Below are 26,445 nucleotides of genomic sequence, written 5' to 3' on the forward strand. Positions count from 1 at the left end.
AAGAGGTGGTGAGTCCTTCAGGTGCAAGAGAAGCTACTTTGGGAAACAGGGATAACTCGGGGATGAAAAGTTCTCATTTTGAAGAGGCTTCCAGGATGAGAAGCTTCAACAAAACCATTTCCAAGCGAAGAACATTTTTAGCCGCTTGAGCTTTGGGAATCGAGGCGTGGGCACCGCGGCGTTGCTGAAGTACTCAGATACCCTCAAAGCAAAGGTGACTATTGAATAGCTCCAGTGCTCTGGAGTATTTTGGGATGAATCACATCATGCAGCTGAAGAAGAGGTCAGAGGAATGGTGGCCAACACAACCCAGTGCAACCCAACGCAACCCAACGCAACCCAACGCAGCCCAATGCAACCCAACTCAACCCAACGCAATCCAATGCGACCCAATGCGACCCAACGCAACCCAATGCAACCCAACGCAGCCCAATGCAACCCAACTCAACCCAATGCAACACAACGCAACCCAACACAACCCAACGCAACCCAATGCAACCCAATGCAACCCAATCCAATGTGACCCAACGCAACCGAACACAACCCAACGCAGCCCAGCGCAACCCAACGCAACCCAACACAGCCCAACGTGATCCAACACAACTGAACACAACCGAACCCAACCCAACGCAACCGAACACAACCCAACGCAACCCAACCCAACCCATCCCAACCCAACGTGACCCAACGCAACCCAACGCAACCCAATGCAACGCAACGCAACCCAACACAGCCCAACGCAACCCAGCGCAACCCAATGCAACCCAACGCAACCCAACCCAACGTGAACCAACGCAACCAAACACAACCCAATGCAACCCAACGCAATCCAGCGCAACCCAACCCATCCCATCCCAACCCAGTGCATGAGCGCACTATCAACTGGATGATCTGGGAGTTATCGCTGACGTATGGACTTGGAACTATTGACAACAACTCAGTTAAAGCTTGACAAGGTTACTAGACGTGAAGAACACTATTTTTGGAAGAAGAAGTAGCACTGATATCACAGGTAAGGCCCTACCCAGCTCTGCAACGTGCTCTCTCTAGGGAAGGATCTCAAAGGCAAGCTGTAATTGCATAGAAAAACTTTATTCCTCTGTATAAATTTAATCCTGTTTCCTCTGCTAAAGCTACACCTGCACACTAAAGCGCTTCTCGTCAGCATGCCAAAGATATATGTAATAATTAAGTAGGCTTCCCATATAATTTTATTTTCCAGATGTACTTTCAAGAAGTTCATCTTTATGATGCTGCTGAAGTTTGCACGCAAAGAAAGCAAGTGGATGTCTTCTGAAAATTACGGCCTTGGGGACAAAATTCCTGCTGCAGTTCGAGAGGGACAAAGTTTCCAGCGTGAGGCCGAATTGCTGAGCAGATGATAAGGTATGAGAGGAGGATAAAGGCATTTTTGAGTTGTAGAGCACCTGGAGTTTGGTTTTCTTAGGGGAGATGGAGTCAACTCAGCACTCAGACTTGCACCCAAGGGATCTCTGTATTATTATTTTGTTTTCTCCCTGGTAATATTGGAAAAAAGCAGGAAACACACAAGTAGCTATTTTATGGGCATCACTCATCTAATGAAACCACTCGGTGAGGAATGTAAAACTCAGATTAAACCCTCCTGAGTGCGTAGGGTGATAAGGAGAAGAGAAAATGTTGGGTGAGACTTTCATTTTCACTTGGCGTTGCTTGCACAGCTTTCTGTGGCCGTGAACCCCGGCCAGTGGGTGCAAATGCGTCCAAGCCACGTCATTCAGAGGTTTTGTTCCCCCGAGTCTAAGCGAGGAGGGGAGTTTTAGAGTTTAGTCTCAGCCTTGAGATGTGGTGCAGCATCTCTGATGTGGGGAGAGCCGGCTCAGCTCCACCACAAACCATCCTGTGCTCCACCAAACCATGATTGGTGGTGTAGGTCTGGTCTCCCATCAATCTCTACCACATATCATGGGACAGACTCCCTCAAGACTCTAGGAAAGAAATCTGTGTAGCGGGGAACTCCTCGTGGATCAATAATTGTTCAACATCTGCCTCCATTTCCCATTTGAAGGTTATTTAAGCTTTCTTTTTAGCATGGGCTGGCTGGTGGATGCCCATCAGTGTCACGGATTACTGTCTGCAGGTAGGAAATGAAAGCAAAATTGAAAATGTGACACTGCATTCAGTCTCTTCTCATGTTTCCAAACAACCTCTTGCTGTTTCATCCTCTGTGAGTTACCTTCACTATTTTATAGCGATTTGATGTCATGGGCGCTGAAGACGTGTTAATTAACCTTAGCAGACACCCATGTCGCACAATATCACGTCTTGTTTCTGAATGGGGTTTGGAGCCAGCTCTCCACAGCAAATAGTTGTGGATCTTACTCTGAAAACGTAATTCTCAGTGACTTCTCTCCACCTAAAATTACCCGTTGTCGTAAATATGATCAAGGACAAATCCACTGCCTAAAAAAAGCTCCTAGAAAGCAAAAAGGGATGAAAAAGGTTCAGGCCAGGCCAGGAAAATCCTGCTGGGCTGGAAAAGTCCTCATGGACCACCTTGAACTAGTGGCCGTGATGTCCTGGGCGCTGTGCCCATGTTCTTTGGGTCCCCAGGGGAGGGGGACAACTAGGGACAGCATGGGGACAAGACTTTGGTGATGGCTCCTGAAATTTGGGGTCCCACTGAGCTCCTGCTTTTACCCCAGACTTGTCCCCATGGTCACGTTGGCCCTTCTCCGGTCCGTTAATTGGGAACACACATCTTATTTGAATTCTTCAAGAGAATGTGGGAAGCCTGAACCTTTTTGGCTCAACAGAAATGCAGCTCAGGTTTTAACGATGTTCTTTAATAAAGTAAATTCCTTCGGCCGTGCTGGGGGTAAGAGCGGAGCACTAGGGGAAGGGAAAGGGTTAAAATCACTTGGTTGGTGTGAGCTGAGCTGTAAGGAACAGGTCCCAACAAGCCCCCACCTAAGCAGCTCTTTCTTCAGGCTTCATTTTCCATCTCAGTTTACAATTAAGCACATAATCCTTTGAGCTTTAATATTTCTGCCTCACTCTGCAGCTTCTCTTTGTTCCAAAGCAGCAAAAGAATAAGGGTAAGACTGGGCTTAGACATGTGGACCTTGTGGGTCCTTCTTCTCTTCTGGGACAAGGTCCACTTGTGGTGTCACAGAGGACTTGGGATGGGATTAATTAAGTCCAGGTCCAGGACTTACCTCCCTGACCCTGTATAACAGTCCAGCTGAATAAATGAATCCAAAAAATATTCCTTCCATACAGCCGACACCTTCAGATTCATGTCACTGTTTTATGGACAGAAACATAGAGAATTACACCTTCATTTTAATCGCCTGCAAAGTCATTATACAAATCTATCGCCTAAAATACGAGCGCCGCGGCAAGAACTTGATGCTCCTAAAGCAGCCCTTCGAAAAGCTTTATTGCGGTTTAATTTATAGCGCGGGCTATAAATTGCGTGAGCTGCCGCGCTCGTACCGCGTCCCTGGCGTGACACGCGGCGGGATGCCCTTGAACCAATGACAGTGACAACAATTCTCTTGTTAATCAAGTAACTGCGAGGTCTCCTTCCAACATTTTCAATACGCTCAATCCGTCTAGATGCATTTTAGGCGGTTAAATATTTCAAAAATGGTTTAAAATGAAGTATTCTCACTGCCTGCCTGTGAAAACCTTGAAGCGCTCCCCCCATGCTTAGCAGAACAAAGACGTTGTTATGCCTTAAACGTCTGGTTTTTGTTACTTTGGGAGGAAGAGATAGACGACACCTCATCTTATCTTTCCCAAAGTTTTATGGCCATGGAGGTGACACCTTGGAAGATAAGGACAATTAACAGTGTTGCTGTCAAAGGTCTCGTGGCCTAATTGGGATGATAGAGATGAACCATCTGGCCGACAACCAACTACCAGAAGAAACCACGAACCAACAGCTACCCCTGATGGGCAAGACAACTCACTTCTGGTCAATACCATGAACTTTCCTCTAGTTTGAAGACCCCAGACCCATTTCCAGAGGAGTCTTCCTAATTAGCATGAAGAGCGAGCAGAGGGAGGAGACGAACCACCTTCTCCTATCTTGCATGTAAATGAACTGGGTTATAAAACAACCTCACGTACGATACAGGTTGGCGGCGTAAATCTTCAACACGTCCCAACTCCAGAGGTCGTCATGGGACCGATGTACCTGTGGAGTGGTGATATCTTACTCTCCATCTCTGTCTCTTTCTGATATCTTAGTATCTCTCTCTATTCCTTTTTCTTAAACATATAAAGTAATATCATTGTAAGTTCTGCTGCTAAAGTCAAGTTTCCATTACAGTTACTCATTGTTACCAACCCACCGTTTTTAGAAGGGTGTTTGCTGGCAATGTATTGATACGTTTTGTGGTACTATAACATACTTTTGCCAAGTCACTGATTGCTGTGATTTGTATACCACTATGTGTAAATTCATAATCAGACACCGAATTTCCACCTTTCAGAGCGATCGTTTCCCGAAACGCCTTGTCCTGAGTGAACGGCAAATTTGTGTGTATGGTCCATTTCTCCTCTCATTACTGGCGCTCCAATACTTCTATGTGCCCACGATAGCGACATTTAGGGACACAAGAACAAGTTTGCGGTAGAGACTGTACGATAAACCCCATTTTTCTACTTAAACTGTGCTCAGGGCAAAAAGCTTCAGAGTTGAAAGCGTAAACGTAGCTAAGCCTGTTGAAAAATAATCCAGCAATAACTGCTGACTCCAGTTATTCTGTAGTCAAAGCCTTAAAGACCCGTCTCTCTTCACATTGTGGTGGAAGAAGGTGAAGCGACACTTCTTTGGGATTGATTTCCTGGGTCTGGAAGTCATCGCGGTCTAATTCCAGCCACTAGAAATAAAATAAAGCTTTAGGGGGAACACGCCGTTCTCAGGGATGTTGTTCGATGTATCTGGTGCATCCCCCAGCAAAAATGGTGATAAAATGAGCAGCGTCGGAGCCGTGTTGGAAATGTAGATCTTTCTTAGGCTTTTCCTTAATTAGGACCATATTTATGGTTATGAAAATTGTTTTGTTTGGTTCTTTTAACCCCTCAAGCTGCGAGATATCAACTCGCGGCAATTGCAGTTTGCCCCGTGATTAATGGGCTGTAATTAGAAATAAACAAGTGCCGTTCAAAGCATGAAATTGGAAATAGCGCCTGTTTTCATGAGAAGGTATTAGCTGTAGAGATAAGTTTTAATCAGAGGGAAAAAGTCCCCAGGAGGATGGCAAAAGACAATCAGGAGTTTCTATCGAGTGTCCCAGAGCCATCGAAGGTGACCAGGGGATTATTAACACAGTGATGAACATCAGGATTAATGGCCTTTATTCTGCATTTTGAAAGAGCTGGGGTTATTCTTGCGTCACGTGAGGATGGCAGGGAAATATCCAACTCATTAGCAAGCGTGGAGGAGATTAAATATGATTGAGTGGAGATGAGAGGGTCTAAATCTGCAAAGCTGGGCAGGAGAGCTGGTTTGGTGACCATCTCAATGACCCTTGGAACATCCAGGAGGAGATGGAGAACATTGAGAAGGTTGAGGTGAAGGCAGCACAGGCAGGAGGTTCTGAGTGAGCGTCACTTGGGCTACCTGACAATTTTGGGGTGGAAAAATGGAAGAGATGACATCAGATGTGCTAGAGAAAGAACGGTGGGAGAGCTGGTTTGGTGACCACCTTGATGATGCTTGGAACATCCAGGAGGATATGGAGAGCGTTGAGAAGGTTGGGGTGAAGGCAGCACAGGCAGGAGGCTCCAAGTGATCATTTCTTGAGCTACCTGACAATTTTGGGGTGGAAAAATGGAAAAGATGCCATCAGATGTGTGCAGCAAGTGGTGCTATTTCCAGTGGGATTCCTCTACCAGAATCCATCTGCCAGTTTCTGTAGTTTTATATTATTCACATAATATAATTATAATAACAAGTGGCTGAAAGGAGGGAGAACAACATGATTTATTGGCTTATTTGACAGCTGGAAGACCACCATTGAGGGGATTTTATTCAGGTTTTTACACTTCAGGTGCAAAAAACAGAGTAGAGCTCGGAAGGGATATTTAATTGGTACTTTAAGCACCTACTTCTGGGCATCCTTGGCGGGCGATATTCTCGAGCTCTGCCGAAGACCCAACTGATGAAAGAAACTGGAGCAAGAGCGTATCAAGGACAAAGCCAGAATCCAGATTTTAATGAAGCAAACACCACCTTTTGCTGTGGAAAACTCACCCGGAGTTCGTCACAAACCTGATTAAAGCCAACACAGCTTTTCAGTGCGGTGTTTAATTAGAGCTGAGCCTGCGAACCCCGCTGGGAGTTCAGGATTTCTAATCAAATTTCCCTTACTTTCCTAGATTTCTGGAGGCTTATCACTTAATTCTAATGAAATACACTTTGTTGATGCAAAACAACACAGGTTGATTCCCACCTGGAAGTGAATTATTTTGGGGGGCGTCTGGACAAAATCCTCACAATTCTTTTCCCATTTCTCCTGATGTGAAGTTACAGGGTCAGGATCTGAATTCTACCCTCTCCAAGTTTATTGGATTAATGTCAAGACACCAGCCACTTTTTAATTTAAAAGGGCTTGTGTATTTTTTTCGCTTTAGCGTCGTTAATTTGTTAAATGAGTTTGCTGTGATTAACATGCAGGCTCTCTTGACTATCATATCCAATAAATCTTGTGCAAAAATACATCGATGGCCTCCGCCGCCAAATTTACCTGGTGATTACAGCGACAAGGGGTGTAAATGTTCACGTTGAGCATCGTCTCATTGCTCACTCAGCAAAACTGGCCACAATATAGTTGCTCCAGGTCCTTCCTCCCTTAATATACTGATTTTATTGTTTATGTGTGAATTTAGAAGCATTTTCCCCCGGAATCTCCGCAAAGATATGGAAGCAAACTGCTAAAAAACGGTTTGCTTTGGTAGAATCACAGAATTCCAGAATATCAGGGATTGAAGGGACCTGGAAAGCTCATCCAGTGCAATCCCCCCATGGAGCAGGAACACCAAATGTCTCAAATTAATCAGGGAAGGAATTTCTCCCATATAAACACAAAAAGCTGTAAGAAAGGTGGTGAGAATTGGAAGAGATGTTAAGGGTCATTTGTTAATCCAACGAAGCAGTGAAATAAATTCTAGAGGTCTGCGAAGCGCTCCAACAATTGCTTTGCTTTGTGCCGTAGGATTTTCCACTCGCCAATAGATGCAGAGGGGGAAAAATAATTAAAAACATGTTAAAAAGCAGCAGCCTTTAGCTTATTTTTTACAGCTGTGAGCACAGCAGTGAAAAGGATCAAAAGAAATAATTTATCACCTCCTTGCATGCTTACAAAAATAAATGTACTTTCAAGTGGCAGAGACTTTTCCCAGGTTTCCCTGCATCGCAGCCTATTTATAAAGGCTCAGCGCTGCTTACTTGCTGTGGAGCTTTGAATTTTTTAACTCCTATCCGTAAATCTCCAAAATCTTATGTAAATAGCGACGGGTGATGGTTCCCGCTGCTGCTGCGGAGTATCAGCTCCCTTTTAGATAGCACGAGACACGTATAGAAATGCGATGTATATTACTGCAAGTCATGTCTGGTAGTACTATAAATAGCTTTATGCGATGCTGTCTGCTGGCTGGGATGAGATGGGGACCTAAAAATACCTGCCCTGGGCTGATTTAACATCCTGGAGAGCTGCTGGTGGGAACTGGGTCTTGGGCAATTGGCCATGGAGGTTCTCCCGCCTGGTGGATCTCACATGGGTTTGCTTTAAAAAGCTGTTCCGGTGTATTTCTCTAATTGCAAAGAGGTCAGATGAGGCAAAATTCACGACACAAACCTCTTATAAATAGTGATGTAGAGAACAAATCTACCTCTCTCGCGATATTGGATGGGTTGAAGCTGTGGCTTTTCAGTGCTTAAAAGGGGCCTGTGAGAAAGATGGGGACGGAGTTTTTAGCAGAGCTTGTTGTGACAGGACAAGGGGTGATGGTTTTAAACTAAAGAGGGGAGATTTAGGTTAGATATAAGGAAGGAATTGTTGGCCCTGAGGGTGGTGAGAGCCTGTCCCAGGTTGGGCAGAGAGGTGGTGGCTGAACCATCCCTGGAGACATCCCAGGCCAGGCTGGACGGGGCTCTGAGCAACCTGAGCTGGTGAAGATGTCCCTGCTCATGGCAGGGGGGGCACTGGATGCACTTTGAAGGTCCCTTCAACTCTTCTCAGGAAGAGAATAGAATTCTCAAGACCTTGGCACTGGGGAGGCCAAACCTCGAATCCTGGGGGCAGTTTTGGGCCACTCACTTCAGGGCTCAAAATGGCGGAACAAGAACCACCTCAGGGCTCAAAATGGCGGCCATGGGGGCACCAGAATCACCTCAAGGCTCAAAATGGTGGTCAGAGGGGTGGCGGGATCACCTCGCAAGAAAGGCCTTGAGGTGCTGTAGCGAGTTGAGAGAAGGGAACGGAGCTGGGGAAGGGGCTGGAGCACAAGTGTGATGGGAGCGGCTGAGGGACCTGGGGGGTTCAGCTGGAGAACAGGAGCTGAGGGGACACAGGGACACAAAGAAACGGCCTCAAGTTGCGCCAGGGGAGGTTGAAGTTGGATCTGGGGAACAATTTCTTCCCCAAAGGGCTGTGGGGCATTGGAACAGGCTGCCCAGGGCAGTGCTGGAGTCACCATCCCTGGAGGGGTTGGAAATACACACAGATGAGGTTCTCAGGGACATGGGGCAGTGCTAGGGGTGGGTTAATGGTTGAACTCAATCTTGGGGGGCTTTTCCAACCCAAACGATTCTTCCCAAGGCAGCCCATGGTCTGAAGCCCCGTGGACAGGCAGCAGCAGGTCCCACGATGCTGCCGCAGCCCCAGCTCCTCTCCCGGGCACCGCCATGCGAGCTGCGTCTCATCACCCAGCGCCGTGTAATCAGACTCATTGACAAGTGCTATCAAACGCTAATTATTGCCATTTGCATAAATAGAGGTGAGCTCATCAGCACCAGCTGCTCCCCCGGAGCCTGCGGTGTGGGTACGTCTGCGCCGAACAGCAATTTGAGGGAAGAACGGGGGAAAATGGGGATGGAGGAGGAAGCCATGGGGTTGTGTGGAGCAAGTTTCCCTCCTCAGAGTCCTTCCATGGCCGAGCAGCCACGTCCCTTCGGCCACACGTTTTTCCATGAGTTGACTTTGCTCCTTTTTGTTTCCCAAAGCCCTGAAACCGGCATTTTCTTACAAGCGCAGCAAATTACTTGCGTTCAGCATGATTTTCTTTATTTTTCAAGAAAAAGCCCCATCGTGGAGACTGAAAAACCACTCCTGATGAGGACAAGGTGGATGATGTGGCTGTTATTATATTTAATAGCGCCTTCATTGCCTACTCAACCCTTCACAGGCTCTTAAATGCACACATTTATTCCGTTTTAACCCCATTTGAATGTGCTCTTGGTTTAAGGCCGTGGTTGGGGTGTTGCTCAGGGATGATGCTGCGGCTCTTGAGCAGCGACAGCGACGATTTTCTTGATGTAACATGGACCTTTCTCTTTTGCTGCATGGAAATCTGTTATTGGCTGTGAGTGTGTCAAGGTTTAAGGCAAGGTGGCAATAAACCACAGCAGACGCTTCCTGTTATCCCCTTTACCTCCCGCCACCCCTTCCGTTAGATCGGAAAGATGATAAGAAAGATAAGGGGAAAGGAAGAGAGACTTAGACTTCAAGTTGGAGAGTTTTAAAGGATTTTACTAATGCTACTAATAAATAGAGAATATATATATACAAAATATACAAAGCCAATCCTAAGTGTGGAGCTTCTTCAGCATCCTGTTGGTCTCTTATCAGCGCCGAGTGCAGCTTCTGAGGAGAAAAATGCAGCTAAAACTCAGAAAAGCGCAGCCACCTAGAAAAATGAGCTGAAAGGAAAATCACTAAAAGAGAACCGGTCTTGTTTTTAACAAAACCAGGACAGAGTGACAGCAGAACCAAAGGTTATAGATGCGTGCGATTCTTGGTTTTATTTGATTTGGACAAAGAGAAGAGGGAGGTAAAAAAACCAAGGTGGTTTAAGTTTTCGAGTGAAACGAAAGGAAAACAGCAATTTATTGAGTTTTGACAGAACACTCCATCATTCCTCCTCTTCCAGGAACAAAAGCGGATTAAAGAAAAAGGAGACAATGGGAGGTACAAACTTTTTTCCAAAGGGAAACATTGATTGTTTTAATGAATGTTAATGTCAGTGGTGAAATCCTTTCCTGATGGCACCAAGCATTACTTATATTATAAAATGATACTACTGCATTTTGAGTGTTGTCTTTCTGTATAAAACCGCTCAAAGTAGCAAGAACGTTTCTAGAGGTTGGAAAAATAATAATAAATTAATAATAATAGTAATAATAATTATGAGAAATAATAATTTGAGGATGAGGATTTTTGCTTTGGCCCAATTCCTTCTTGCTCTTTGTTCTGCACCAAGTGCCAGCCAGGGGAAAGGCATTTGACACAGTGTCCCACAGCATCCTCCCAGCTGAACTGAGGGAGTGCGGGCTGGATGAGCGGGGAGTGAGGTGGAGTGTGAGCTGGCTGAAGGGAAGAAGCCAGAGAGTCGTGGTCAATGGGCAGAGTCCAGTTGATCCTGTATCCAGTGCAGGGCCTCAGGGGCAGTGCTGGGGCCGGGACTGTTCAATATATTCATCAAGGATTTGGCCGAGGGAATAGAGTGACTGTCAGCAAGTTTGCTGGTGACACCAAGCTGGGAGGAGTGGCTGACACGCCAGAGGCTGTGCTGCCATCAGAGACCTGGACAGGCTGGAGAGCTGGGCGGGAAAATGGAATGAAATAGAACAAGGGCAAGTGTAGAGTCTTGAATGTGGGCAGGAACAGCCCCAGGTTCCAGTGTAAGTTGGGGAATGAGCTGTTAGAGAGCAGCGTAGGGGAAAGGGACCTGGGGGTCCTGGGGCCAGCAGGGTGACCATGAGCCAGCACTGGGCCCTTGTGGCCAGGAAGCCAATGGGACCTGGGGTGGGTTAGAAGGGGGTGGTCAGTAGGTCCGAGAGGTTCTCCTGCCCCTCTGCTCTGCCCTGGGGAGACCACACCTGGAATCTTGTGTCCAGTTGTGGCCCCTCAGTTCCAGCAGGACAGGGAACTGCTGGAGAGAGTCCAGCGCAGCCACCAAGATGCTGCAGGGAGTGGAGCATCTCCCGTGTGAGGAAAGGCTGAGGGAGCTGGGGCTCTGGAGCTGGACAAGAGGACACTGAGGGGGGACTCATTCATGTTTCCAGATCTATAAAGGGGGAGCGTCAGGAGGATGGAGCCAGGCTCTTCTGGGTGACAACCAATGGTAGGACAAGGGGTAATGGGTTCAAACTGGAACACAGGAGGTTCCACTTAAATTTGAGAAGAAACTTGTTCCCGGTGAGAGTGGCAGAGCCTGGCCCAGGCTGCCCAGGGGGTTGTGGAGTCTCCTTCTGTGCAGACATTCCAACCCCTGGACACCTTCCTGTGGAACCTCATCTGGGTGTTCCTGCTCCATGGGGGGATTGCACTGGATGAGCTTTCCAGGTCCCTTCCGATCCCTGACATTCTAACATATTGTACATAGCACCTACGTATCTGTGGAAGAAATGAGTTCTTATTAGAGTATTGGGTGGAAACGCCGCTGAAAAGGGGTTTTTTGCATTCAATAGATTTATGCCGATTGCGAAGCCAAATTGAGATTGTTACGCCTGTTGTGCCGAGGGATTAAATCCGATGGACGGTTGGATTCGCCGGATAGGGAATTACATCTTGGTGATCATTATGACCACCCAGCCACTCTTGAATGAGCTCGGCCTCATTGCCCTCCATTCTGGACACATGGCTGGAACCCCAAAGCTGGCACTAAGCTCAGCTAATTCTTGCTTTTCTAAGCCAAGCTCAGGTTTGCCACCAACCTGGATCTGGTTTGCAAGCAAAACCTTTAGTTTGTTCCCCGCTTGGGTGAGAAATTCATGACCCTGAGAAGCTTTTGGCAGAAGGTGGAGACGCTCAGGGTTTTGCTGTTTTGCTTTGAGCTGCTGGTTTCTCTCCAAACAGCGCTCAGGCTGTGGGAAAAGCACAACTAAGGCACCTTGGAGGATTTGTGCTGCTGGTATTGATAAGCAAAACCGTAGAATATTGCTCAGCTCAGCTTGCTGGGGTAGTCTGAGCTTAAAAATCAAAGGAATCAGAAATACTGCCCCCAAAACATCCCGACTTCCACAGCAATATAATATCCATGAATAGCTACGTGCTCGTTTACCCACCAGCATCTCTCGCTTGCCTGGTCCTCGGGGTCATGGATGTGCCTTTCACAACGTGGTTTTTCATACACAACAGTAACAGCAGTTGGCATGTTTTATTTATTCCCATAGCACAACGTCCCCGTTAACGTCGGGACCTGCGGGTCGCTCAGTTCCCCTCGCACGGAAGGCACCGAAGTGTTGTAGTTCAATCCATGTTCATTTAAAAGAATAAATATAGGCGTTTGGAGTAAGTAGCACCACTAAATTTAGCACCATGGGCTCGTTGCTCACCTAAGCCCACCCAAATCTCTGCTTATTTTTACAGAAAGGGGTTATTTGCTCCCATATTTCCCCTTAGAACCCCTTAAAAAGTACAACTCAGGACTACCGTAAGTGTAAATATGTGCGTTCGCAAGCTGTAATGGATTAAAAATGCTTATGGAGCTTTTCTCGAAGGAAAAATCACTATAATCATCATAAAAATCTCTACCTTACAGATGTACTTAATGGAAACGTATTATAGGCACAGGGAATGTTTACTTTTTTGCTTAAAACTGCTTGTGTGATGCAGAAATATTTAATGGAAATATATGTTATACACTGAATTCTTTTACTGTTTCACTTAAATAACTCCTTCCGTAGAGCAGCGGTTGTTCATAGAAACATGCTGGAAAGTCGTTTATTATAAAAAGTAACGTTTTCATGGCTTTTTTTCCCCAAATACTCTGCGACAACTAATGTTTAATAGACCTTTTTCTACCGGGATCTTCATAGGGTTGGTAGGAGTCCCATCCTTAAACTATTTTATTGGTGATCATGTGGAAGGACAAATGTTCACCCTGGAGATGCTGAACCTCAGGGGCTTCAAAATCAAGCAAAGGAGTCAATTTTTCCGCAGGTGAAGCGTCATTTTGCTTTAGTTGCTCTTCCGTTTGGGCATCGTGCATTAAAATTCTCATAGAAAAAAAATCACTGATCAAAATCTGCTTTTGGGACAGAGAACAACGGCTGGTTTGGGGTCGTCGTGTTCTACAGAGATGACCTGACCTCCTGCTTTGGAATTGGGCTCCTCCTTGGACACCAGGTTGACTTCGTTGCTTCTAACGAGCTGATCCTGCTCCACCCTGAGGGAATGAGGCCAGGGCCAAATTCAGCACACATGGGCTTAATTAATCAGTTTATTTAATAAGAATAGGGAGGTGGGTGAGTCTTTTCTTGCCTGTGGTGTCTTGGTTTCTTCTACAGGTTGGTGAGGAGCTGCTTCTTGCTTGCAAGGAGAGATTTGTAGAGGGTATAGTTGCTTTATGTGGTTTCTTTCTTTCTTCCTTTTATTTTATCTTGTGTTTTCATAGTTATGTGGGTGCACGTGTGATTATAACAGATGTTTAGTGGCTTTTTTATGCGATACTTTTATCTCCTGGAGTTTTTCCTGAGCTTTATGGGTTTGTTCTTGGGTTGGATGAGCACGTTAAGGGGGAAATCGTGGTCCTGGTTACTGAGACATTACAAAAACAATAATCCATTTGTTCACCCTTCCTGTAAAGATGATTAATAATGGAAGGAACATTAGAAAAACCTAATGTGATTTTATTAAAGAACTGCTGAGTAATTGTTTGTAAGAACATAATTTTAAGAAGCGCTGTCAACGTAGTGGCTACAAGTTGGTTTTAGGAAATAAGGATATTTTTGGATGTGTTTTTATACTAAAGGCTGTTCCAAAATTGTCAAAGGGATTTTAAACTGAAAACCATGGATTTTGGTAACCCCAGGGATGGGGTAACTGATATAAATACATGGATTTGCTGTAGGGCAAGCTGACTGGGTGAGTTATTTTACTCTTTATTTAAAAGAAATTAATTTAAACTGAGTTTTCTCATGGTGCTTAAACCCGGGAGCACTTGCTTGGACCTCTCAGGCCCTCGCTTACAAAGCTTCCTTAGAAATCTTGAAATATGATGCTTTGCTAATGTAGAAACTGTGTACCGACCTCCAGCTAATTGAATATTGACCTCGTTTCAATAGACAAAGAGGTGATGACTGGCTGGGAATCCATCAGCTCCACTGGTCAGGTTGTATCAACGCTTCCTTTGTGCAGGGAAGAAAATGGCATTGGCCGCTGATGCGTAATTTTGGGACTGTTAAAGGTTGAATTACCCAAAGCTTTAAATCACTGGGGGTGGAGGTGAATGGGAATTAAATGAGAAGTGCCGGAGGGGAAAAATGGAGTAAGAACATCCTATTGAGCGCCACCAAAATGTTGAGCTTAATGGTAAAAATATGAGAATATTGTTATAGAAGTGCACAGAAGAGGGGAAAGTGGGATAAATGGTGGTGAATGTGGAGTTTGGTTCAGATCTGACATGGAAGAAAAGGTAAAGAGCAACGATGAAATATGTGAAAATAGATTTTACTTGATCTCCGTGATACAAAGAACTGAACTATGTGGGGTCTAAGCTTTCAGCTCCACGCGGAGAATATAGATTGACTGGGAATTGAGAAGTGGTGGGTAATATATGAAATCTGGAGCTTAAAATAAAAGACTAGAGGGCACAAATTAATCACTAGTTGCATTCTGGTTGGGGAGAACACCCCTCCATGCAGGTGTTTGATATTGGCCGCTTGGCTGGTTTTATGTGCTTAAAGAGAGAAAACAGTCATTGGAGAGACTTGGGCTTTTTCTCTTGTTTCTATCTCATTATCTCAGCAGCCGAATTCCTTCAGATTGCTTGAAAAAATAGCACAAAATGCAAAGCCAATTGCTCAGCTCGTTGGAGTCGCATCTGAAACGCATAGACCGCAATAAAACTCATGTAGTGTCGGAGTAGTTTTTTAGGTTTTACTAGAGGAAATGGTCAAATTTATGTCAAGGGAAAGACTTTTAGACAAACTCCCTGAATTTCTGGAAGCCCTGTTTCCCCAGGGGAATGGGCGGAGGGATCTTTTCATGGCTTTGTTAACCCAACCTTATCTACAGAAGCCTAAATGTGCTGCTACAACACAAGATATGAGCGGAGTGAAATGTCAATACCAGTCAGTGTAACGCACCAGTGGTTTCTGACACAAGAAAGGAGAAGGATCGTTGATCTTTAACCATTTTTTGTGGATGAGAGACTTGACAGCTCTTTGCAACCACCTTCCATCATCTCCTCTTGGGGTATTTCTGGCCTTCCTACATGCCATGGAGACAACTCGGGGTTCCGGGTAAGATGGATACACCTGTACCATGGCGGAATAAGTTTCCACAAGAGCTTATCCTGAAAATAAAGTGATCTTGTGGAAGGGTGAGCATCTGTTATCCAAGTCATCGGCATCTTGGGCAGCCTTAAAGCTTCTTGCTCCTGCCCTGATCCCAAGAATGGCTGGGATTTCTAAGCTAATTAATCTCAGCCTGAGTTCATTTGGTCAATGTGGAAAATGTTAATGCTTTTGGAGCCTGTTCTCAGGTGATCTTCAAGTGGTTCTTGGGACCGGGCAGCTCAAATAAGTGAATTGTAGTGGTGGCTTTTTTCCTTAGTGCAAGGAGTGAAATAGGACAATGTGCCAGACCTCAAGGTCATCTTTTAATTCTTCTCTTGTCGCCAAGATACTTACAGGAAAGGGAAAGGTGCCTAAAGAAGTGAAGCTTTTGGGGATCAACCTTCTTTTGGAAAAAGGCATTTGCAGGGAGAAAAAGAGCTTGAGACCCCAGGGCAGGTTGAGGATCACTACATGGGGCAAGAGATCTACTGATGAAAAATGATTTCTGGGACATCTCTGCAAAGCTTCTCATATTCAAGCTCTTCTTTTGTTGTTCCAGGAGCTGTTGGTGCTTATGTGCCATATGCTCTTTGTGGCGAACCGGTGGAAATCTGTGTGCGAGCACAAGGTTTGTCTCCTATTTCTAGTAACCTAGTGCCTCCAGCAGAGCAGATGCGATCTGCTCAACTATGAAAATGGTCTTTTTTGAAAAAACACCTAGACGGGCTTGAAATAACTGTGCTATTTGTGCTGTGGAAGAAGAAATGGGTTCTGGAGCTGAAATGGAAAGTCCTGAAATAGTTGTGAGCAGAGATGGATCGAGGCAGCAGTTCTGATTTGGGAAGGGAGATGTGGGGCTTGGTGACTCCAGCACTGCCCTGGGCAGCCTGTTCCAATGCCCCACAGCCCTTTGGGGAAGAAATTGTTCCCCGGATCCAACCTCAACCTCCCCTGGCACAACTCGAGGCCGTTTCTTTGTGTCCCTGTGTCCCCTCAGCTCCTGTTCTCCAGCTGAACCCCCCAGGTCCCTCAGCTGTTCCCATCACACTTGTGCTCCAGCCCCTTCCCCAGCTCCGTTCCCTTCTCTCGCTCCAGCACCTTAAGGCCTTTTTTGTGAGGTGATCCTGCCACCCCTCTGGCCGCCATTTTTGGCCCTGAGGGGGTTCTGGTGCTGCCATTTTGGGCCCTGAGGTGATTCTGGTGCTGCCATTTTGAGCCCTGAGGGGGTTCTCCCAAAACCCCCCCCCAGGATTTGAGGTTTGCCCAGCACAGGGACGGTCACTGCTCCGGGCCTGCTGGCCACACCAGTGCTGGTACCGGCCAGGATGCTGGTGGCCTTTTTGGCCACTTGGGCACATGCTGGTTCATATTCAGCCAATGCTGTCAACCAACAGTCTGTAACTGTTTCCGTGCTAGTTTATGTTGTTACACCAGCAGTACAGGGATAGGAGTGTTTCCCTTCTCTCACCTTAAACTATGAGTTCATATTATCTTTATTAACTAATGGGGAATAATGTGTTTTCATAGTGATCATGATGACTCCGGTTTAATGAATCCAGCCATACTCTGACTCAAATAGCAGCATTTCTTAGGCGGGTGGTCTCAAATGGTGGGTAAAAGGAACGTTTCTCATTGCACCTACTTATTCCAAAATATTGATCCATGAACATTAAGATATTCAGTTTTCCAGCTGCTCTTTTGCTGAAAAGCTCTGTTGGGACGTGACTCCCTTCAATTCTCAGCACGTGGGACACGCAAACTGGAGATGATGGTCCTGATTTTCATCCCTCCTTAGGGGAAAGAGCTTTCTTGATGAATACAAGTGGACCAGCTATGCTTTCCATAAAACATGGGATATATTAGAATCAGAGCATCATTGTAATTGGGAGAGACCCTCAAGATGGGGTCCAACCATTAACCTAATTAATTCTGGGCTGCGTAGCTCAGAAGAGAGGATGAGATTGGGACCACAACCTCCATAAAGCATCAGAAGTGCAGGTTTAGTGCTTGAGTGTCCTGTGCTTGTGGTACCTAATGGGAGAGTTTGGCTGCTGAGCCTTGTTAAGCTGAGGAGCTGCAGCTCCTCAAGTAAAGCCATTTAAGGTCAGGGAAATGCAATTTAGTGTTGAAAATGGCTTGGAACAAATTGTATTTGTCTGGCTCTTGGAAACCAGGACAAAACATCTCGGTTTGAGGGCTTTTGAGATGTTTTATTTGGGATGAAAGGTTTATTGAGGGCTTCTGAGATGTTTTATTTGGGAGGAAAGGTTTATTTGTCTGCAGTGTTTTGAGGTGTGTTCAGATTGCCTCTTCAGAACTTGATTTATTCCGAATCGTCAATCTCGGGATGTTTTGGTAAAAATCAAGTAGTTTTCTGACCAGGTTTGTTGAGCTGAGTGGGTTCTGCTGCGAGCACAACACTCAAACACCTCATTGAACTCAAAGGGACCAGCCGAGGCCGTCACAGTAACACCGAATCCTCCTCCTGTGTCTCCCCAAAGTATCAGCAAGGGACCAAAAGAGCCCCGGTAAAATTGCTTTGTGCTCCATTAGGAGAAAGTCTGTTTGTTTCCGAAAGGAAAAGATGGATGAGCTGGTTATAACCTTCCAAAGGAGGCATGACTTCCAGTGGGGAGAATAAATCATAAAAATCAGAAGTATCGCTAAAAGACAAAGCGTAGAGCAGGCAGAGGAGGCACGAATCACGCTGTGAGGGTAATTAACACAGGAAAAGTCCTTTCTGGGCTTGTGATGGGATTCGATCAAAACCAGAGCTCTATTTTCTTCAAATAAATCCTCTCACTGCATCCCAGCCTGGAATTGCCCAGCCTTATAAAATGTGGGAGCTGGTTTAAATGATTACCGGTTTCTTTCAGCATCAAATCAACAAAGATTGCATCTGATGAGGATAAGCAATATCAGAAAAAGGAATTACAAGGCACTGAAGAGAACCCGATGTGAAAAGCCATTATTTTTCCCTGCGTGGGGAGAGAAAAGCAAACAGCCAAAATAGATTGGCAAGTATAAATTTCCATTCATTACAAGGCTGAGATACAATTTGTCCTGGGCAGAGAGCTTTGGATGTTGGAATCAATTTTCTATTCAGGGAGATACTACAGGAAAATGAGCATTAAAGTTTGTAGCTGTCCATGAGTGCAAACACATAGACTGGATCTAAGGAGAAATTTGCTGCTTGAAGCACATTCCTCTTAATAAATTTGGATAATTCTCCGATATCCCCTTCTCCCATCCTTGGGGATTGTGTTGCTCTGTCAAGGAGAGAGATAAAAGCTATTTAAGTCTATTTTATGCCTTTATGTATAATCCAGCAGCCACATCTTTGCTACATGGAGCACGTTATCCCTCAGCAGGGCTGTTGTTCTGATTTCTAATGTTGGGCAATACGCCGAAACTGGATGGTATGAGGAACCCACCTTCAAGTTTACAGGAGAGTAAACTAAAGAATATTAGAATTAATCTGTTGTTGATAATTGTATTGTCTAATAAATATTAGGTTGGGGTCTTATACGAGGTTGAGGAGGGGGAGATTCCGTTTGAGTGATGCTGAAAAGTTGTGGTCCAGCATAGAAGGTGTGATAGAAGTTGAGAAAGAACCAAGAGCTGTTGAGTTGGGGATCTGAAGGTGGAAATGGGGATGCTGGTGTGCAAGACCATTGCTGGCTGGACCCCAAAATTGTTCCCTTGCCACCACCCAGCCCTGCTACCCAATTTTTGAGTCCTCCCAGCACTTTTTGGGCTGCTCTGCTAGATGGTGCTGTTGCCTCGGTTTCCGCGAGGAGTTTGCGAGCTGGTCCTCAGCAGATGGTCCTGGGAGGAGAGTTAATGCTGATTCAATTAACTGTATCAGCCTGTGGTTAAACCAACATAAAACGCCGTGTTCTGGGGACTGCGGAGAGCCGCTCGGAGCACGTCGGCTGCCAAACCGTGCTCGTCACCAGCCAAAACCATGGCCGAGATGGGCCAAAGCTCCTCCTGAAGCTGCTGCCGGGCTCAAAGTTTCGACACAAACCGTACGATCCCATGTGCTTTAAACAACTGCACAAGCAGCATCCTTAATCTCCCGGTATTAAAGGAACAAGGCAAAGCAAACTCTATGGGAATGTCAGGAGATTAGGACAAGAAGCAACCAACAGTGTAGCCATTGAAGTCTTATTTTAGCTCCATTTCGGCGGAGGGAAAACTGCTTTGAAATGGTATCAGGTAGAAATTTGCTCCGAGTTCTCTCTCTGTGAATCTGGAGGAACTTTGCTGCGCTCAGTGGTGATATTTAATATTCATGTAAGTCTTTTATTTGAGGAAAATCCCCAAACATGCAGCGCCAGGGCAGAAAAGACTAATAACTAATGTGCTTCCTGGCAATTAAAGTGGCAGCGAAATCTGCTTGGGGGACTGAGGTCAATATTTAAAAAATGGTGAGATGTTTAGAACTGGCAAAAAGCTGAGACAATATTAGAACTTGAGCTACTAAACCATCAATCCAACAATCATCCAGGGTCTGCTGTTGGTGAGCATGTTGTGGTTGGGCCTAAACTGCGCCTAATTTAAGTGTGTTTCTCTTAGCACGGTTACCATCAAGGCCAAAGTCGAGCAGAACTCTTGGCACTGAAATGGTTTTAGTCCTTCATATCTGGGTAAAATCCAGCGTTTCCCACGTGTGCACCTTGCGTGGTCCCGCTGGGACTGCTGCTCAGTCAAGATTAACTAAATCCCATCCTAGTGCTGGGCTTGGTGTCCGTCGAGGACCAAGTTGGGGTGCTGGGAAATGCCCCACTTGGTGCTATTTGTGATTCCGTGTGCGGCTTTGCAGGGTTGAGATTTCCTTGGAGCGGGTTCTTCCGAACACAAGTCCGGGGTGGGATGGATGGACGTGGCCCTTTGTCTCTGCTGCTGAAGCCCTTTTACCTCACCCAGCTCATTAAATATTAATTGCTGTGGCGTCGAACCCAACTCTCCCACCTCCCAGCAGCTGTAAAGCTGCTCGCTGGCCTGATAAATATTTAATTACAGCGCGAAGCAGAGCAGCTCCGCTCGTGTGATGGCTGAGAGCATCAGGTCAGAGCACATCGGGCAGCCCCCGAGCTTCAGAGGTGCCCACTGGCCGTGCAGGAGATGAGGATGAAAACCCCATCAAGCAAGTAGTGATTGCCTTGCGTTCTCCACCCAAGGTGGTAGGAAGGTCAGAATTGGGGAATGATATTGTCTTGGAGGTGGTTTAGAGGTTATAGAATCGTTTTGGTTGGAAAAGACCTTGAAGATCGAGTCCGACCATAACCCAACGCTAAACCGCATCGCTAAGAACCTCATCTGTGTGTATTTCCAACCCCTCCAGGGATGGTGACTCCAGCACTGCCCTGGGCAGCCTGTTCCAATGCCCCACAGCCCTTTAGATGAATAAATGTGTCCTAATATCCAATTTCAACTTCCCCAGTGTGACTTGAGGCCGTTTCTTTGTGTCCCTGTGTCCCCTCAGCTCCCGTTCTCCAGCTGAACCCCCCAGGTCCCTCAGCCGCTCCATCACATTGTGCTCCAGCTCCATTCCCTTCTCTCCACTCGTTCCAAGGCCTTTCTTGACATGACGGCCCCAAAACTGAACACAAGAGGAACTCCAGACTGTAGAATTGGGGTATCTGAAGTGTTTTACACACTCTAAACTTGCACGTTGGGCAGATGCACGGAGGACCTGGCGATTTGCAGATTAACGGTTGGTCCCTCAAGAGCCAACTTGGGAAGAACCCTGGTCCCCAGCTGCGGCGACAACCGCGCTCCGCAACGTTCAATTTAACGGGTATATTTATAGCAGGCTTAGCTGCAGACTATAATGGCTTAGTGTGAGGTTTCCTTATATAATGGTGATGTTGCAGCGCCTCGCGTTCCTCCGACAGTGCGTTCTCCAGCTCATTTCTCTCCCCCACACACCTAAAAGGAATGGGAGCAGCAGGCTGCAAGTCTCTTAGAGAGACTTAAAAGCCGGCTCTGAACCTCAAGTGAATGTTGTAACAATGCTCAGCGATAACATGGCTTAGTAATCATGAAAAAAAGAGGCTTTGGACACAAGTGTCGGAGTTGGATGAATCTGGAAAAAAAATATTGAGTTTGTGGTGCTGTAACTAATCTCTGAAAGCAAGCCCTGCTATCTTAATTTTCAGAATAACTGTGTTAATATGTGTTTTCAGCACTTTTCTTTGGAAGAAACTCATCTATTATAATGTTAACTTGTTGAAGACAAACCCTGAGCAAGCAGGCAGTGGGACACCATGGGTTATACTTTCCGATCAATCGTGTGAGGTTTGGAAACTATGCCCTGGAGGGCTGAAAATGTGTTTATTTCTTATTATAAGCTAAATCAGAGCAAAAGAAAAGCCATGGGTAGCATGTCAGCCCCATACAGGAATCACAGCCCATTCAGTAGCAGGTTATGTTAAGCACTTTTTATTAACTTTGCATCAGGATTTCTGCCATCACCTTCTTGCGCTTCTTCTAATTTTGATAAATTAGTGCGCCTATTAAATGGAAACTTCTTATATAATATCAAGTGAATGCAATGAAGTCAGATTCCCTCATTAATGGTAATTGCAACGATCGTAAAGTTGCTCAAGGTTGCTGCACCTTTTTGCACTGCCCTGGACCCGAGTGGTTTCGCTCGTTTGCTCAAGTGGTCGTCACCTGCGGATTAGATGTAGAATCTATTTAAAAACCTCCTTAATTCTGCCTCTTTAGTATCCATATCCCTTTGCCAGCTTAAGACATCTAAATAACTGAAATTAATAAGAAATTCATCTGATGCGAGCTTTGTGGAAACAAGTCATTTCTTAACAAGAGCCAAATGAGTGATTCGTGATGAATAATTGAGCTGACATCTTTGTTTTTCCTGCTCGTGGAGCTTCAGCAACCAGATTTCTGCATCCTTCAATTAACAGCAGAAAGCTGTTGACAAATTTGGGGTGAATGTTCTCAACAGGGTGGCTCTTCAGCATCCAAAATTGGAGTTTGATGTGGTTTTGCTTTTGTGAGGAGCCGTGTGTTGGCATGGAGACGCCACCAATGACCCACATGGTGACCAAGCCCTGTGATCTTCTAGTCTTTGCTTGACCAATAACTTGATTTTGACTGAACGTGGGTCCCTTTGGCTGCTTGTGAGACCCGGTGCTGTTGGGCACAGCTGGTAGGTGGCCACAGGGACCCATGAGGGGTTGGGTGGGCTGTTGAGGTCTCCTCTTGCAAGACCCCCCCAGTCTCCATGAGCTTTGAGACCGGAGCGGCCACCAGAATGTGTGATGTGCTCTTGGGTGAGATTGTCCATTTGTGCTTGTTTTCTTCCTTTCAGCCCAATTTTGGAGACGTGCGTATCCTCCAAATCCACCGGGAGCCTGGAGATGTTGTCGTCAACATGACACGAGTCGCTTATTTTCATCCGTGGCAAATCTTGACTAAAATCTGCTTATTTAGCACCCCCTTCTTCGGCGGCATTTCCCCGATGAGTGTTGGACAGCAAAGAAAACTTGAATTATTAAGGTAACACATTTTCACCAAGCTAAAACAAGCTGTTTATAAGACAGAAATTTGCAGAAAGGAAGAGATTTGTCAAGTCCTGAGATACAACCCTCCATTTGAAGACGTGCTTTGAAGTCCCATGGTTGCTGCTTTAAGATCAGCCACCAGAATACCCCAAATAAATTATTTAAACTGGTTCTTCCCCAGTTCTTGCTGGGAGGTTCATGGCAATGTCTATGGATTTGTTGCTCTGTGTTGATGGCACAGCTGGACGTTCGGCTTTGCTCCAAATCTGACCACGTATGCTCAGCACCCAACTTGGGTGCAAGCGCTTGGCCAACTGTCCCATGTGTTCAACTTCTATTTATCGGATATTTATTGATCTTCAATTTTAATGTTGTGCTTAAATCTGGTTGAGTTTCAGTGGATGAGGGAAATGTGTGTTGCCCAAGAAATCGGAAAGACATGTAGCCAACAAGATTGACGACTCTTTGGAAGGTCTTCACTGCTTGAGCGTTGGGTCAAGTAGACCCAACCGTATAAATCTGATTATTTTTTAAGCCAAACTCTTGCAATTATTCAGGTACTTTATGATAAATCTTGATTGGCAACTTATATTGGATGTATGAGCTTCTTTTAGCACCAAAGCGATCAGGTGCGTACTTAAACCAAACTTATAGCCTAAATTTTGAAGAGCTCATGGCGATTTGAAGTCAATTTTTGCCTGAGAAGGTTTGGTTGCCCCAAAGGGAAAACTCCCCCATTCCTGCAAATGAGACTTCTCTGGATTGCACCAAAAATGATAATACTTAGAATTAAATTGCTGGATACCTTTATATCTAAAGTGAAAACCGTGTTTTCTGAGACACTTTCCTGAGATTTAAATAGGCAGTAATGGTCTTTTAATTATTAGATCAGTAATAGGCAATGTGTCTTAATCTGTTATGCTGCGATTCCTAAAACATATTACTATTCACCCCCCGGAATTGATTATATTTAACATGCATTAACCATCTTTTGAAATCACTCTAATACGTCTATTTAGGAATCTTAACTTATGCATTTAAATTAGGCTTAATCGAGGGGTTTGTGAAGCCGGAACTTTGTCCTTTAGGAACATTTCGGAGGTTGTGGAGACGAGGGGTGAGCAGTGGGTATCGCTGATTGCGGAGCGGGGCTGGAGGTTGAAAATGGCACCATAAAACTGGTGATTTACACCCAAAATCCCCCATTTATCCCTCCTCACCCATTTATCTGTGGGGATGCTGAAGGACACACATCCAGGGATGTCCTATGGTCCACAAACCCCAACTTTTAATGCTCGATGGTGGCTGCTTTTGCCACCTAACAAATATTTGTGAGGTGGCAAACTAATTTCAAATCTGCTGAGGAATTGTGCACGTTTAGCTCTGATTATGAACCAAAAACCTGCGTTTGCAGGAGGTTAATGGGCATTTTTGTTCCAGAAGTACTTTGGGACTTGGCAAAGATGAGTCGCTAAATTATTTAGGAGGAGCATTTATTTATAGCCTTGTGGGGAATGGGTTGGATCACTTATTCTTTGGGGTTTTTACTTGTGTTTTTTAGCTTCTTTTTTCCCCCCTAAGTCAGGTTATAAATAAAATCACAGCGTATTACAGCTCGTCAGGGACTTGTCTCTACCCTACACACATCTCCCTTGGGATAATGCTGAGATTTTCCTACTCTGTTCTTATTATATGTCGGTTTTCTGCCTCTTGCTAAAAGGTGCGTTAGTGAGGATGTTGTGCTGTTGTGCAATTTCTACCTAAAAACTCCTTGGGTAAGTTGATGATGAGGTTAAAAACACCCATTTATAGGATAGACCATAGACTTGGAGGAGCAATGGGTTGTCCTGGATGTTGAAATTCTCCTTGATCTTTTAGAGATCCAATGTTTGAGCTTTAATTCTGAATTCTTATCTTCGGAAGGGTTAGTTCACCTCTATCCCTTGAGTGTGATTGTGTTATTGGAGCCTGGTCGAAGGGTTTGTCCAAAACACGCGTGTAGTTTGCTTTAAATTCCTCGGTATTTCGCCATTGCCAGATAAATAGCGCTTCCCCACAGATGCTCTCAGCTCTGACCATCTGCACACTCCAATTATTTTCCATTAATATTTTTAATTATTTAAAAATTCTGTTCTTTTTGTCATTAATTCCTCGATAACTTCGCGTTTTCCATCATTCAATTATTTTTTCATTGCCGGTCATTTATTTCATCAATCATTCGCTGTCACTTGCAGTACTGAATGAAACCAGAATATTACAGTGTAGGCCTTTATTTTAAGGTCCTCCAAATAGACGTTTTATCAGAGACAATAAAATAATCCCTATTTCCCTTTGCATGATTTGGCTTAAAGAGAAACCCCCACATTTTAGGACCCTCTAGAGATTCCTCCTCCTTGTAGAAAATAATTCCCACCACTGCTGGGTCATTCTTGATTTATTCTCATCAACTGCAAGTGTTGGAGCTTCATTGAGGGTGTTTGGGTCCATCAATATTAATTTTTAAAGGTAAAAATGATTCCTAAACTAAAAGGAGGAGAAAACGCCCCCATGGCCGAGCAACGCGGGTCCTTCCTCCACGCAATTGTCTCACTTAACCTCTTTGTTTAATATTTGTAATGACTTCTTTGGTCTGTGGATATTTGCGACATTAACATAATTATCTATCTTAACATACTGTATTTGCCGCCTGCTGGGGATGAAACACTGAAACGAACACTAGTAGCTCATTAACAATAACGCTAGTAGCTCATTAACAATGTTGACCCAATTACATGTTGTGTGTCCCAGAGACAAATAACTGTAATTGCGCCTCAAAAGTGATTTCATAAACACTGAGATTCTTTTTGAAATGCAAAGCAGGGGAGCATTATTTGAATTTTCAATATAAATACAGGTTTAAATTAAATAGAGCCAATCATGCCGCTAAAACAAGATTTCGGTCGGCGTGAATTGATCCACGACGCGTCTCGTTCCGCGGGATCAAAATAACATTCGTTGTTGTTATACTGGTTGTAGCCAACAAAAGGGAGACATCTGGGAACTGGCAGGCGCCACCGCCAGCAGCAGGTAGCGCTTGGCTTTTGAAACCATTTGGATCACGGCGCATCCAAGACAATGGCGATGTGATGAGGCCTTTGATATCATCTGCTGAGATTTATTTTGGTTTTTTAAAAAAAGCTGCCTAGATCACACAATCCCAGAATGTCAGGGGTTGGAAGGGCCCTGGAAAGCTCATCCAGTGCAATCCCCCCATGGAGCAGGAACACCCAGATGAGGTTCCACAGGAAGGTGTCCAGGCGGGTTGGAATGTCTGCAGAGAAGGAGACTCCACAACCCCCTGGGCAGCCTGGGCCAGGCTCTGCCACCCTCACCAGGAACAAGTTTCTTCTCATATTTAAGTGGAACCTTTTG

The 26,445-nt window shown here is 45.2% G+C and overlaps 1 long non-coding RNA gene across 1 annotated transcript; it reads left to right on the plus strand.

The window, feature by feature from the left end:
- Positions 1-616: 616 nt before the first annotated feature.
- On the plus strand, positions 617-4,514 carry LOC309451126. The gene is made up of 3 exons (XR_014186188.1): positions 617-1,012; positions 1,223-1,386; positions 4,482-4,514. It is a non-coding gene; the product is annotated as an uncharacterized lncRNA (long non-coding RNA).
- The last annotated feature ends 21,931 nt before the right edge of the window (positions 4,515-26,445 follow it).

This window comes from Streptopelia decaocto (assembly GCF_964273445.1).
Source record: "Streptopelia decaocto genome assembly, chromosome: Z".
NCBI lineage: Eukaryota > Metazoa > Chordata > Aves > Columbiformes > Columbidae > Streptopelia > Streptopelia decaocto.